Source organism: Triticum aestivum, chromosome 5A, assembly GCF_018294505.1.
Source record: "Triticum aestivum cultivar Chinese Spring chromosome 5A, IWGSC CS RefSeq v2.1, whole genome shotgun sequence".
NCBI classification, from domain to species: Eukaryota; Viridiplantae; Streptophyta; class Magnoliopsida; order Poales; family Poaceae; genus Triticum; species Triticum aestivum.
In genome coordinates this window covers 116,320,145-116,331,168 of record NC_057806.1, presented here as the reverse complement: position 1 = coordinate 116,331,168, position 11,024 = coordinate 116,320,145, and the positions used below count along the sequence as shown (strand labels likewise).

The window sequence follows — 11,024 nt, the reverse complement described above, 5'->3', positions numbered from 1 at the left end:
ATACCTCCACCGCCGGCGGTGTGAATCTGATCGTTGACATGGTACTGCTCATGAAGGGCGAGTTGCTCGAGCTCATTTGTCACGTGGTCCGTAGCGCCAGAGTCCACGTACCAGACGCCGTCACCGCCCTATTCACGTATTGCAGCAGCAACATGGCGGGCGTCAGGCATGAAGTCCTCGTCGAACCGATGCCAGCAGTCAATCACCTTGTGGCCAGACTTTTTGCAAAGCTGGCAGCAAGGGCGACCACGAGAAGGAGGGCGGCGGCCATTGTTGTTGTTGAAGCCGCCGCCGCCGCCGCTGGTGTTGTAACCGCCCCCGCCGTTGGAGCTAGAGCGGGTGCCATCGCCTGGAGGAGCGCCGTGTCCGCACCCACCATCGCGCTGCCCCTAGTGACTGCGACCACGGTCGCGGCCACGAGAGGCTGAGTTGACGGAGGACTGTCGAAGGTCGCCGCCATGGAGGAGGGTGAGGCGGGCATCAAAACTAAGCAGCTGGCTGTAGAGCTCTTAGACGGTGCTGGGTTCCACCCTGGCGGCAAGCGCAGAAACCACCGGGTTGTACTCCATGTCCAAGCCAGCGAGGATTTTGGAGACGATCTCCGGATCAGAGAGTGCCGCAGCCGTGCTTGCGACCTCATCGGTGAGGCTTTTGATCTTACCAAGGTAATCAGCCATGGACATGTTACCTTTATTGAGGTTGGTGAGGTCGATGCGAGTGTTGATCGCTTGGGCTTGACTTTGAGCAGCGAACATGGCGTGGACGGTGCGCCACACCTCGTCCGGCGTCTGGAGCATGGCGACCTGGGCAAGAATCTCACGGGGAAACGAACCCATTAAGTATCCTTGAAGTTGTTGCTACGTCTTGAGCTTGCGTTGGTTTTCCCCAAAGAGGAAGGGATGATGCAGCAGAGTAGCGTAAGTATTTCCCTCAGTTTTTGAGAACCAAGGTATCAATCCAGTAGGAGCCCATGCTCAAGTCCCTCGTACCTGCACAAAGAGATAGCTACTCGCAACCAACGCGATTAGGGGTTGTCAAGCCCTTCACGGTCACTTACGAGAGTGAGATCTGATAGATATAATATTTTTGGTTTTTTTGATATAAAGATGCAAAGTAAAAAGTAAAAGCAAAGTAAATAGCAAAAAAATATAAAAGTGATGGAGATTGATATGATGAGAATAGACCCGGGGGCCATAGGTTTCACTAGTGGCTTCTCTCAAGAGCATAAGTATTCTACGGTGGGTGAACAAATTACTTTTGAGCAATTGATAGAATTGTGCATAATTATGAGAATATCTAGGCATGATCATGTATATTGGCATCATGTCCGTGACAAGTAGATCGAAACGATTCTGCATCTACTACTATTACTCCACTCATCGACAGCTATCCAGCATGCATCTAGAGTATTAAGTTAAAAACAGAGTAACGCTTTAAGCAAGATGACATGATGTAGAGAGATAAATTCATGCAATATGAAATAAACCCCATCTTGTTATCCTCGATGGCAACGATACAATACGTGCCTTGCTGCCCCTTCTGTCACTGGGTAAGGACACCGCAAGATCGAACCCAAAGCTAAGCACTTCTCCCATGGCAAGAACTACCAATCTAGTTGGCCAAACCAAACGGATAATTCGAAGAGACTTGCAAAGATAACCAATCATGCATAAAAGAATTCAGAGAAGATTCAAATATTATTCATAGATAGACTTGATCATAAACCCACAATTCATCGGTCTCAACAAACACACCGCAAAAAGAAGATTACATCGAATAGATCTCCACAAGAGAGGGGGAGAACTTTGTATTGAGATTCAAAGAGAGAGAAGAAGCCATCTAGCTACTAACTATGGACCCGAAGGTCTGAGGTAAACTACTCACACTTCATCGGAGGGGCTAGGATGATGTAGAAGCCCTCCGTGATGACGGCCCTCTTCCGGCGGAGCTCCGGAATAGGCCCCAAGATGGGATCTCGTGGATACAGAAAGTTGCGGCGGTGGAATTAGGTTTTTGGCTCCTGTTCTGATCGTTTGGGGGTACGTGTGTATATATAGGAGGAAGGAGTACGTCGGTGGAGCACCGAGGGGCCCACGAGGCAGGGGGCACGCCCTACGGGGGGCGCCCCCTACCCTCGTGACCACCTCTTTGATCCCTTGCAGTAGGGTCCAAGTCTCCTGGATCACGTTCGGTGAGAAAATCACGTTTCCGAAGATTTTATTCCGTTTGGACTCCGTTTGATATTCTGTTTATCCGAAACACTGAAATAGGCAAAAAACAGCAATTCTGGGCTGGGCCTCCGGTTAATAGGTTAGTCCCAAAAATAATATAAAAGTGGAAAATAAAGCCCAATATAGTCCAAAACAGTAGATAATATAGCATGGAGCAATCAAAAATTATAGATACGTTGGAGACGTATCAGGCATCCCCAAGCTTAATTCCTGCTCGTCCTCGAGTAGGTAAATGATAAAAAGAGAATTTTTGATGCGGAGTGCTACTTGGCATAATTTCAATGCAAATCTTCTTAATTGTGGTATGAATATTCAGATTAGAAAGATTCAAGACAAAAGTTTATATTGACATAGAAAATAATAATACTTCAAGCATACTAACAAAGCAATTATGTCTTCTCAAAATAACATGGCCAAAGAAAGTTATCCCTACAAAATCATATAGTCTGGCTATGCTCCATCTTCCCCACACAAAGTATTTAAATCATGCACAACCCCGATGACAAGCCAAGCAATTGTTTCATACTCTAACTTTTTCAAAACTTTTTCAATCTTCACGCAATACATGAGCGTGAGCCATGGATATAGCACTATAGGTGGAATAGAATGGTGGTTGTGGAGAAGACAAAAAGGAGAAGATAGTCTCACATCAACTAGGCGTATCAATGGGCTATGGAGATGCCCATCAATAGATATCAATGTGAGTGAGTAGGGATTGCCATGCAACGGATGCACTAGAGCTATAAATGTATGAAAGCTCAACAAAAGAAACTAGTGGGTGTGCATCCAACTTGCTTGCTCACGAAGACCTAGGGCAATTTGAGGAAGCCCATCATTGGAATATACAAGCCAAGTTCTATAACGTAAAATTCCCACTAGTATATGAAAGTGACAACATATGAGACTCTCTATATGAAGAACATGGTGCTACTTTGAAGCACAATATATGAGACTTGCTATATGAAACATGGTGCTACTTTGAAGCACAAGTGTGGAAAAAAGGATAGTAGCATTGCCCCCTTTTTTTGGGCCTTTTTTTATTTGGCCTTTATCCTTTTTTGGGGACAATGCTCTATTGAATGATGATCATCACACTTCTATTTATTTACAACTCAATGATTACAACTCGATACTAAAACAAAGTATGACTCTATATGAATGCCTCCGGCGGTGTACCGGGATATGCAATGAATCACGAGTGACAAGTATGAAAGAATTATGAATGGTGGCTTTGCCACAAATACTATGTCAACTACATGATCATGCTAAGCAATATGACAATGATGGATGTGTCATGATGAACTAGATGGTGGAAAGTTGCATGGCAATATATCTCGGAATGGCTATGGAAATGCCATAATAGGTAGGTATGGTGGCTGTTTTGAGGAAGGTATATGGTAGGTGTATGATACCGGCGAAAGTTGCGCGGTATTAGAGAGGCTAGCAAGGGTGGAAGGGTGGGAGTGCGTATAATCCATGGACTCAACATTAGTCATAAAGAACTCATATACTTATTGCAAAAATTTAGAAGTTATCAAAGCAAAGTATTATGCGCATGCTCCTAGGGGGATAGATTGGTAGGCAAAGACCATCGCTCGTCCCTGACCGCCACTCATAAGGAAGACAATCAATAAATAAATCATGCTCCGACTTCATCACATAATGGTTCACCATACGTGCATGCTACGGGAATCACAAACTTCAACACAAGTATTCTTTAAATTCACAACTACTCAACTAGCATGACTTTAATATTATCACCTCCATATCTCAAAACAATTACCATGCTTCAATCTTTTCTTAGTATTCAACACACTCAAAAGAAAGTTTTTCAAATCTAGAATACCAAGCATATTATTATTAGGCAAATTACCATGCTATTAAGAGACTCTCAAAATAGTTTAAGTGAAGCATGAGAGATCAATAGTTTCTTTAAAACAAATCCACCACCGTGCTCTAAAAGATCTAAGTAAAGCACACAAAGCAAAATTATCTAGCTCAAAGGATATAAGTGAAGCACATAGAGCAAAATTATATAGCTCAAAGGATATAAGTGAAGCACATAGAGCAAAATGATCTAGCTCAAAGGATATAAGTGAAACACATAGAGTATTCTATCAAATTTTAATTCATGTATGGCTCTCTCAAAAGGTGTGTACAGCAAGGATGATTGTGGTATACTAGCAAACAAAGACACAAATAATACAAGACGCTCCAAGCAAAACACATATCATGTTGGTGAATAAAAATATAGCTCCAAGTAAATTACCGATGGAAGTGGACGAAAGAGGGGATGCCTTCCGGGGCATCCCCAAGCTTTGACTTTTTGGTGTCCTTGGATTATCTTGGGGGTGCCATGGGCATCCCCAAGCTTAGGCTCTTGCCACTCCTTGTTCCATGATCCATCAAAAGAATTCACCCAAAACTTGAAAACTTCACAACACAAAACTCAAAATAGAAAACTCGTGAGCTCCGTTAGCGAAAGAAAACAAAAGACCACTTCAAGGTACTGTAATGAACTCATTCTTTATTTATATTGGTGTTAAACCTACTGTATTCCAACTTCTCTATGGATTATAAACTATTTTACTAGCCATAGATTCATCAAAATAAGCAAACAACACACGAAAAACAGAATCTGTCAAAAACAGAACAGTCTGTAGTAATCTGTAGCTAGCGCAAGATCTGGAACCCCAAAAATTCTAAAATAAATTGCTGGACGTGAGGAATTTATCTATTAATCATCTGCAAAAAGAATTAACTAAATATCACTCTTCAAATAAAAATGGCAGCAGTTCTCGTGAGCGCTAAAGTTTCTGCTTTTTTACAGAAAGTTCAACAAGACTTTCCCCAAGTCTTCCCAACGGTTCTACTTGGCACAAACACTAATTAAACACAAAAAACACAACCAAAACAGAGGCTAAATAATTTATTTATTACTAAACAGGAGCAAAAGCAAGGAATAAAAATAAAATTGGGTTGCCTCCCAACAAGCACTATCGTTTAACGCCCCTTGCTAGGCATAACAAGCAAGGATAGATCTAGGTATTGCCATCTTTGGTAGGCAATCCATAAGTGGCTCTCATGATAGTTTCGTATGGTAATTTTATTTTCTTTCTTGGAAAGTGTTCCATGCCCTTTTTTAATGGAAATTGAAATCTAATATTCCCTTCCTTCATATCAATAATCGCACCAACCGTTCTAAGGAAAGGTCTACCAAGAATAATAGGGCAAGAAGGATTGCAATCTATATCAAGAACAATGAAATCTACGGGCACATAATTCCTATTTGCAACAATAAGAACATCATTAATTCTTCCCATAGGTTTCTTAATAGTGGAATCCGCAAGATGCAAGTTTAGAGAGCAATCATCAAAATTACGGAAATCTAGTAAATCACACAAAGTCTTGGGAATAGTAGAGACACTAGCACCCAAATCACACAAAGCATAAAACTCATGATCTTTAATTTTAATTTTAATAGTTTGTTCCCACTCATCATAAAGTTTTCTAGGGATAGAAACTTTCAACTCAAGTTTTTCTTCATAAGATTGCATGAAGGCATCAACAATATGTTCGGTGAAGGCTTTATTTCGACTATAAACATGTGGAGAATTTAGCAAAGATTGCAACAAGGAAATACAATCAATAAAAGAGCAATTTTCATAATTAAATTCCTTGAAATCCAATATAGTGGGTTTAGCAACATCTAGATTTTTATTTCTTTCAATCCCACTTTCATCAATTTCATCATTAAGATCTAAATACTTCGAATTTTAGAACGCTTTCTAGGTAAAGGAAGATCATATTCAGTTTCATCAAGATTCATATTGCAAAATAAAGATTTAATGGGAGACACATCAATAACTTTTAGATCTTCATCATTACTTTCATAGGAATTGGTAGAACACGCTTTAATAAAGGCATCTTTGGAAGCACGCATCCTAGCAGTTCTTTCTTTACACTCATCAATTGAAATTCTCATGGCTTTAAGAGACTCATTGATATCATGCTTAGGTGGAATAGATCTAAGTTTCAAAGCATCAACATCAAGAGCAATTCTATCAATGTTCCTAGCCAAATCATCAATCTTAAGCAATTTTTCTTCAATCATAGCGTTAAAATTCTTTTGCGAAGAAATAAATTCTTTAATATTAGATTCAAAATCAGAGGGCATCTTATTATAATTTCCATAAGAGTTGTTGTAGGAATTCCCATAATTATTAGAAGGATTACTAGGATATGGCCTAGGATTAAAATTCCCTCTATAAGCGTTGTTACCAAAATTATTCCTACCAACAAAATTCACATCCATAGATTCATTGTTATTCTCAATCAAAGTAGACAAAGGCATATCATTAGGATCAGAAGAAACACTCTTAGTAGCAAATAATTTCATAAGTTCATCCATCTTTCCACTCAACACATTAATTTCTTCTATCGCATGCACTTTTTATTAGAAGTTCTTTCAGTATGCCATTGAGAATAATTAACCATAATATTATCTAGGAGTTTAGTAGCATCTCCTAAAGTGATTTCCATAAAAGTGCCTCCCGCGGCCGAATCTAAAAGATTTCTAGAAGCAAAATTCAATCCGGCATAAAAAATTTGTATAATCATCCACAAATTTAAACCATGAGTAGGGCAATTACGTATCATTAATTTCATTCTCTCCCAAGCTTGTGCTACATGTTCATGATCAAGTTATTTAAAGTTCATAATATTGTTTCTAAGAGAGATGATCTTAGTGGGAGGAAAATACTTAGAGATAAAAGCATCTTTGCACTTGTTCCATGAATCAATACTATTCTTAGGCAAAGACGAAAACCAAGCTTTAGCACGATCTCTAAGCGAAAAAGGAAATAGCTTCAATTTAACGACATCATTATTGACATCTTTTTTCTTTTGCATATCACATAAATCAACGAAGCTATTCAGATGAGTAGCGGCATCTTCGCTAGGAAGGCCGGCGAATTGATCTTTCATAACAAGATTCAACAAAGCAGTATTAATTTCACAAGATTCAGCATCGGTAAGAGGAGCAATCGGAGTGCTAAGGAAATCATTATTATTGGTATTGGTGAAGTCACACAATTTGGTAGTATCTTGAGCCATCGCGACAAACAAGCAATCTAACACACGAGCAAACAAAAAGCAAGCGGACAAAAGAGGCAAACAAAGAGGGAGGATAGAGAGAGAGGGCGAATAAAACGGCAAGGGTGAATTGGGGGGAGAGGAAAACGAGAGGCAAATGGCAAATAATGTAATGCGAGAGATAGGGATTGTGATGGGTACTTGGTATATTGACTTTTTGCGTAGACTCCCCGGCAACGGCGCCAGAAATCCTTCTTGCTACGTCTTGAGCTTGCGTTGGTTTTCCCCGAAGAGGAAGGGATGATGCAGCAGAGTAGCGTAAGTATTTCCCTCAGTTTTTGAGAACCAAGGTATCAATCCAGTAGGAGCCCACGCTCAAGTCCCTCGTACCTGCACAAAGCGATAGCTACTCGCAACCAACGCGATTAGGGGTTGTCAAGCCCTTCACGGTCACTTACGAGAGTGAGATCTGATAGATATAATATTTTTGGTATTTTTGATATAAAGATGCAAAGTAAAAAGTAAAGCAAAGTAAATAGCAAAACAATATAAAAGTGATGGAGATTGATATGATGAGAATAGACCCGGGGGCCATAGGTTTCACTAGTGGCTTCTCTCAAGAGCATAAGTATTCTACGGTGGGTGAACAAATTACTGTTGAGCAATTGATAGAATTGTGCATAATTATGAGAATATCTAGGCATGATCATGTATATAGGCATCACGTCCGTGACAAGTAGATCGAAACGATTCTGCATCTACTACTATTACTCCACTCATCGACCGCTATCCAGCATGCATCTAGAGTATTAAGTTAAAAACAGAGTAACGCCTTAAGCAAGATGACATGATGTAGAGAGATAAATTCATGCAATATGAAATAAACCCCATCTTGTTATCCTCGATGGCAACGATACAATACGTGCCTTGCTGCCCCTTCTGTCACTGGGTAAGGACACCGCAAGATCGAACCCAAAGCTAAGCACTTCTCCCATGGCAAGAACTACCAATCTAGTTGGCCAAACCAAACGGATAATTCGAAGAGACTTGCAAAGATAACCAATCATGCATAAAAGAATTCAGAGAAGATTCAAATATTATTCATAGATAGACTTGATCATAAACCCACAATTCATCGGTCTCAACAAACACACCGCAAAAAGAAGATTACATCGAATAGATCTCCACAAGAGAGGGGGAGAACTTTGTATTGAGATTCAAAGAGAGAGAAGAAGCCATCTAGCTACTAACTATGGACCCGAAGGTCTGAGGTAAACTACTCACACTTCATCGGAGGGGCTAGGATGATGTAGAAGCCCTCCGTGATGACGGCCCTCTTCCGGCGGAGCTCCGGAACAGGCCCCAAGATGGGATCTCGTGGATACAGAAAGTTGCGGCGGTGGAATTAGGTTTTTGGCTCCTGTTCTGATCGTTTGGGGGTACGTGTGTATATATAGGAGGAAGGAGTACGTCGGTGGAGCACCGAGGGGCCCACGAGGTAGGGGGGCGCGCCCTAGGGGGGCGCCCCGACCCTCGTGACCACCTCTTTGATCCCTTGCAGTAGGGTCCAAGTCTCCTGGATCACGTTCGGTGAGAAAATCATGTTTCCGAAGATTTTATTCCGTTTGGACTCCGTTTGATATTCTGTTTATCCGAAACACTGAAATAGGCAAAAAACAGCAATTCTGGGCTGGGCCTCCGGTTAATAAGTTAGTCCCAAAAGTAATATAAAAGTGTAAAATAAAGCCCAGTATAGTCCAAAATAGTAGATAATATAGCATGGAGCAATCAAAAATTATAGATACGTTGGAGACGTATCAGTTGCTGCTGCTGCTGTGCATACTAGAGGGATCTCGCAAAGTTGATGACTTGTTCTTCTTTTCCGTCCTTGGTGATGGTGAGGGTGGCCGGCGGTGGCGGGCTCTTCTCGTCGAGGTGGTGCTCCATCTGTGCACCTCTAATCTGCGGGAGCACGATGGCCTTCCAGAGCAGGAAGTTACCCCTCGTAAGCTTCTCTTTTGGTGGCAATCCGAGGGAGGTGGTGTTGGTGGAGGTGGATGTGGAAGATGAGGTGGTGGAAAGTGCACCCATGGTGCTTGGGATCATGGCAGCGGCGGTGGTGGACATGGTTTCGGTCGCGGAGGTAGCTAGATGCAATCTCTCTCGATCTGATGAGGAAGAGGCTCTGTTACCATATTGAATTCATGCTCCAGCCAACTCATCCAAAAGTCCAAACTGATGGGGGGAGGTGGGGAATATATTTCAACAATCTTGACTCTCTGGTAGAAACTTTGGGGCACTCTTTGAAGTTCCTTGTGTTGGTTGAATAGATGAATCTGAGATTGTGTGATGCATATAGTATAATCATACCCAAGGATACTTGAGGTGACATTGGAGTATCTAGGTGACATTAGGGTTTTGTTTGATTTGTGTCTTAAGGTGTTATTCTAGTACGAACTCTATGATAGATTGAACGGAAAGAATAGCTTCATGTTATTTTACTACCGACTCTTGAATAGATCGATCAGAATGAATAACTTTGAGGTGGTTTCATACCCTACAATAATCTCTTCATTTGTTCTCCGCTATTAGTGACTTTGGAGTGACTCTTTGTTGCATGTTGAGGGATAGTTATATGATCCAATTATGTTATTATTGTTGAGAGAACTTGCACTAGTGAAAGTATGAGCCCTAGGCCTTGTTTCTTAGCATTGCAATACCGTTTGTGCTCACTTTTATCATTAGTTACCTTGCTGTTTTTATATTTTCAGATTACAAAAACCTTTATCTACCATCCATATTGCACTTGTATCACCATCTCTTCGTCGAACTAGCGCACCTATACAATTTACCATTGTATTGGGTGTGTTGAGGACACAAGAGACTCTTTGTTATTTGGTTGCAGGGTTGCTTGAGAGAGACCATCTTGATCTTACGCCTCCCACGGATTGATAAACCTTAGGTCATCCACTTGAGGGAAATTTTCTACTATCCTACAAACCTCTGCACTTGGAGGCCCAACAACTTCTACAAGAAGAAGGTTGTGTAGTAGACATCAGTAGCACACAAAGTGTTCCTCCGATATTCGGGAGTTGCATAATCTCATAGTCATAGGAACATGTATAAGTCATGAAGAAAGCAATAGCAATAAAGTAAACGATCAAAATGCTAAGATAATGGAATGTGTCAAGTCAATCACATCATTCTCTAATGATGTGATCCCGTTAATCAAACAACAACTCATGTCTATGGTTAGGAAACTCAACCATGTTTGATTCAATGGGCTAGTCTAGTAGAGGCATACTAGTGACACTTTGTTTGTCTATGTATTCACACATGTACTAAGTTTCCAGTTAATACAATTCTAGCATGAATAATAAACATTTATCATGATATAAGGAAATATAAATAACAACCTTATTATTGCCTCTAGGGCATATTTCCTTCAAGACATGTGTTGTCATTTGATGAATAGGATCACATCATTAGGAGAATGATGTGATGGACAAGACCCATCCATTAGCTTAGCATATTGATCATTTAGTTTTATTGCTATTGCTTTCTTCATGTCATATACATATTCCTTTGACTATGAGATTATGCAACTCCCGGATACCGGAGGAATGCCTTGTGTGCTATCAAACGTCACAACGTAACTGGGTGATTATAAAGATGCTCTACAGGTATCTCCAAAGGTGT

General features: G+C 40.8%; 1 pseudogene; it reads right to left on the bottom strand.

The window, feature by feature from the left end:
* Positions 1–478: 478 nt before the first annotated feature.
* On the bottom strand, positions 479–617 carry LOC123109298 (uncharacterized; annotated as a pseudogene).
* Positions 618–11,024: the final 10,407 nt, after the last annotated feature.